A 5208-nucleotide genomic window follows, 5' to 3' on the forward strand; every position below is an offset into this window, starting at 1 on the left:
TGAAGGAAGCAGAGATGAGCCTTTCCTGCAGAATCGCACATTTGTGAGCTAAATATGGGTTGCTGTTGGGTTTTTGTTTTGTTTTTTTTTTTTTTGACCTTTATTAACGGGTGCTTGCCGTTTGTTGGTGTTTTTGAAAAAATCAAGTTGTAAATTTTTTATTACAAATTAAAAATGAGGTTCTTAAAAATCTCAACTTGACCAGATATTAAACAAAAACCTTTAAAGATGTAATGAGAAAAACTAGTTGTTTTTTTTTTAAAAACACGTTTGTCATTACCAAAAAAGACGTCTTTAGGTAAAAATAATAAAAACCCCATGCTGTGTAGATAATGCAGATAGTTCTATTTATCTGGTCAATGGGCAAAAAGCAAGCACTTAAGGTCTTCAGCTCTAATCTTTTGTTCATTTCTTACTGCTGGAATTTCATCTTCATTTCTTCGTGTTGGATGACTAAACCGGATGAGGGTAGAGATGGTAAGCCAGCGTTTACTCAGCCCTGCTCAGCCTCGGGAGCGGACGAATTCTCAGCTGGTGGATCGGCTGCTTTTGCCTCTTTGCCATCTTGTGGTTTAGGGTTTTCTGGGCGTCTGCGTCGGTAATTGAAGTCGCGGCGGTACCGACGTTGAGGTGGCTGCTGACCTTGGGTCTCATCTTGATTTTCCTTATTTTCCTCATTGCCACCCTCTTTAGGCTGTCTTTGGAGAGGAGGACCCCTGCGGAATCGTGGTCTATAACCCCGATACATATTCTGTCTCACTGGTCTACCTTGCTCTCCGGCACCCTGGTTGTCAGCACCTTCCATCCCTTCTCCCTGCACAGGAGGGTTGGAATACTGTGGTCCACGCATGCAGTAAGGTGGGAAGCGTCGCCCGCGGTAGGGCCGGCGCTGTTGGGCCTGGCCTTCGGGAGCCCTTTCCTCGTTCTTTTCCCCACTCACTATTCTGGTAATTCTGCTGGGAATTGCGTGGAGGACCCCTGCGACGTGGATGGCGTCTATACTGGTTACGGTCTGCTGCATGTTTACTGCCTTGCCCTGGAACTCCACCAGGGCCTGCCACATTTGCTGCCTCCGCACCCTTTTCTCCTTCAACAACATCAAACTCCACAGTCTCTCCATCTCCTGCACTGCGAAGGTACTTCCTGGGGTTATTCTTCTTTATGGCGGTCTGGTGTCCAAATACATCTTCCTTGGTGTCATTCCCGTTGATGAAACCATGTCCGTTTCTTACATTGAACCATTTTACTGTTCCCAAAACCTTCGTTGCGATGACTTTTTTTGTCCCCGCCGGCACGCGCCACCGATGTGAGGCCGCCCGAGCCGCCGCTGCCGGTGCTGCCGGGCTTGGTGTTGGCCGCGCTGCGGGCGGGGGCGGCGGGCGGCTGCTGGGTCTCCGCCTCGCTGCTCATGGTTGCGGTGATGGTGACCGGGGCCGGAGGCGGCGGCTGCTCAGGGCTCTCTGGGGTCCGTTCTGGGTTGCTGTTGTTTTAAGCAGTTAAGTTTTGAAAGATTTATTACACAGCAGTAAATAACCAGAACACTTTCTGTTTGTCTTCTTAGACTAGATTCTTAGGAAAGACTAAGCATATAAATATTTTAAAAGCTGTTGATCCATATTGCCTTGCAGACCTCAAGAAGGACTATATCAATATCTCCTCCCATCATTAGTGTATGAGCGTGTCTGTTTCGCTGTGCAGTTGCCAGCATTGAATATATCAAAAATCACTTCTAATTTTTGAGTGTTAACTTGTTTACTTAATATATTTCTAATAGCCATTTTATGTGAACTATTTTTCTTCTTGATTTGTAGAAATCTTTTAGGGTAGTGTTCTTTTTATCTCTTCCTAGCCTCAGGAACTAGAACAAAGGGTGAAAAGGCAAAAAACAGGTTCTATAGGGCAGCTCTTTTTGTACAAAAAAGATCATTTTGGTTAGTCCTTTAATAAAAGGATGCTACCCTTTTATATTTGTGGCACGTTTCCCCAGCTTATTTGCTTTTGAAACTTTTATCCTTTTAATTTTGTTCATAATTTTTATGTAAATGAACTTGCCATCCAGTCTATTGTTAATGTCTCTCCATGAAAGAATAAGCAGAGAAGATTAATCCTTACAGAATGGCCAGAAATAATACCTGAGGATCCTGTAGAGACAGATCAGAAAACAAAGCAATCTGTAGATATCACATGTATGGGGCAGCCAGCGGTAAGCTGCTTTCCAGAGGCACGTGCTTGTGACTGTGACTGTATCACCAGGGAAGGGCTAGTTCCTTTGGGGATTATCAACAAAACTCTGCAGAAAACACAGAAGAAAAAACAGTTCCCAAGTCTATGGATTGCCTATACCTATTAACAGATGATCACGTCTATATTCTTTCTCTATGAACATAGGCTAGCTCTATGAAGCAAATACTGTCGTCCTATCTAGGAATCTGCATTTTAATGTAGATAGTAAAGAATGAGACTTAGAAGCTCAAGCGTTTAACATTTTATATATGTCTTTAAAATTGTAAACTTAGAGTGTAAAAGTTAAAATTCTCAAAGAAGAAATTCTATATTTCCAGACACATAGCTATGAACATTTTGGTGAATTGGTCTTATTTTCTAAGCATTTTTAATGTTTGGATTTTATTTATTTATTTTTTTTTGCGTAAACAATGTATCCTGCACTTCTCACTTAAAGGGAAGTGCTTTCATTGAGTATTACCTAAAACTATCTGTAAACATTTTAACAACTACATAATGTAATATTGTATACTCATTTTGTAGCCTATTAGCTTTTTTCTTTTTTTGTCACTGTTACAGGTTATCTTGTGATGAACATTTTTGTGCTTTTCCTGCATTTTTTATTATTTCTTAGGTGAATTCCAGCAAAGCATGTGAACTTTAAGTCTCATGTGTATGACAAATATTTACTTTCTCAGAAATGCTATTTTCCATAAGTCTAATTTTGCCTGGCTCGTTCAATTTCTGGTTTAGGTTTAAAGGCTATAGGTTGATGTGTCATTGCTAGCCTCAGACTTTATCAGAAGGAAGGCTGGAAGAGAAGGGTAAGCATGGCAGTGGCCCAGAGGATGGGTTTCAGATGAAACTGCCTTCCAAATATTCTGGTGCTTGGAGGGTTGTGGAACCTGGGGGTTTATTTAATGACCCCCCAAAGCTTCCTTATACCAGGTAGTAATTTAGCTGGCATATACTATTAACATATGGGCTCTTCAGAAGCAACAAGGTTTCTACTGAAGACAGGCATAAATGAGCCTGTGGACCTTGTTGGCATGATGAATCAGCCTTTGCAGAACCACGCCTGCCAGGCTCGTGCTGATATATTGGAAGCCCTGTGTCTCTGTAGGTGTCTGTGGGCAGACATACGGGATGGATGGCCAGCTACGGATGATGCGTCCATGCTCACAGAGGAAAATCTGCTTTACAGGAGCTGCTGAGGGGAAAATTTATTTTAGGCAAAAATTTACTTTGTAAATTACATTGAACATTGTGGAATTAGCCAAATTTGGAAATTCTCTTTTTCAAGTTCCTACTTGGTTTGGCAGCAAGTTTCTTTTTTCTCATTGTATAGCTATTCTTAATCTTCACTGTGGACCAAAATCACCCACGGAGCTTATGAAAATGGGTACTCAGGCCTTAGCCCTAGAGACTGATTCATTAGGTTAGGAGTTGGGGCCCAGAAATCTGCCCCTTTTGGGTGATGCTGATGCAGGTGGTGGTTTGACTGCAGGTAGGGGAACAATAATCTGGGGCTGCAAGGGATAGCCAGTTTTGTTGCCCAAAGCACCCTTCTAAAAAGGATTGTTGCCCCAGCCGTTAGGAGTGCCATCAGCAAATGGCCTTCAGCTCTGCAACCCTTCAGAGATTGCCTCAGCTGCAGAAAACTGCCTCTCCCATGTGCCTCTTCTCACATCTGGTGACTCCAGCCAGGAGTACAAAGGCCAATTCATCTGGTCATAGGCCAATCTGATGGGCCATTTAGCTCCAGAGCACCTTATGGCAGCAGCTGAGGTGGGGTGGGCCTCACTTCACAGCTCAACTTCCATCAGAATTGATCCAGAGGGCACGTTCTAATAAATTTCTTGCACATTAGGGGCACCTGGGTGGCTCAGGTGGTGATCCCAGGGTCCTGGGATCCAGCCCCACATTGGGCTTCCTGCTCATCGGGGGAAACTGCTCCCTCTCCCTCTGCTTGTGTGTGCTCTCTCTTGCTCATTCTCTTTCTCAAATAAATAAAATTAAAAAAAATCTTGCACATTAGACACTTAGAGTTGGCTTAATAGAGACCTTGTTTGTAAACAGGTGTTCATCCAGGCTCTGTCCTCCAGACAGAGGAGGGCTCATTGAGATACCCTCCACTCTGTCTGTAGCCCCATCTTCGCACCTCCCCCCCACCCCAGCTTCTGCCACTTTGCCCTCTGCCACACGCTACAGCTTGTCCTTTACCTTCTGCAGACTTCTCTTCTCACTACCCAAGGTTTATCCTTGGTTCATTCACTTCTAATTCAACAAAACTTTGTTAAATAAATTTTAATTTTAATCAGAATTTTCCTGCTTGAAAATATTATAGTCTGGAAGAAATATAGAGTACACAATGAGATTTGTTCCAAGATTCCCTCCTCTCTAAAGAGACCATGGTTTATAACTCTCTCTCCGAATTTATGATACGCATCACCAAGTGAACTGTTACAAGTCTTGAGTCTACTTGTTCTTTCTTACCCATCTGTCCATCCTCACCCACCCCACCTACCATCCATCATCCAGGATGCAAGTTGGAACAATGATTAAGAACAGAGACTTCAGTGTCAAACCAACCTGAGATAGATAATAAGACCTCAATAACAATTGAGCTAATATTTATAGAGCATTTATTCTCTACCATGCACTGTTGATTTAATCCTCACACGGTTCTATGAGATGAATACTATTCACACTACAGATGAAAAAACTGAGGCACAGAGAGATTAAATAACTTATAGGTCACATCGCTAGTAAGTGGCAGAGTTGAGATTCAAACCCAGTTGTCAATAACTGTTAAGCTATCAAATATCATTGATATTTTTTATTAATAATTATGGAATCACCATCATTATTGTTAGTATGTGGAAAGAAACTACCCTTTTATCAAACATCTCCCAGGACTCTCATGAAACATTCTTAATTTGGAAAGTCAGTGACTGAGGTCCAGTCTAACAATACCCATTTGTT

At 42.4% G+C, this 5208-nt stretch overlaps 1 pseudogene; it reads right to left on the reverse strand.

The window, feature by feature from the left end:
• Positions 1 to 493: 493 nt before the first annotated feature.
• Positions 494 to 1410, reverse strand: LOC113938109 (annotated as a pseudogene).
• Between the last annotated feature and the right edge of the window lie 3798 nt (positions 1411 to 5208).

The sequence above is a fragment of the Zalophus californianus genome, chromosome 8 (genome assembly GCF_009762305.2).
Source record: "Zalophus californianus isolate mZalCal1 chromosome 8, mZalCal1.pri.v2, whole genome shotgun sequence".
Taxonomy (NCBI): Eukaryota; Metazoa; Chordata; class Mammalia; order Carnivora; family Otariidae; genus Zalophus; species Zalophus californianus.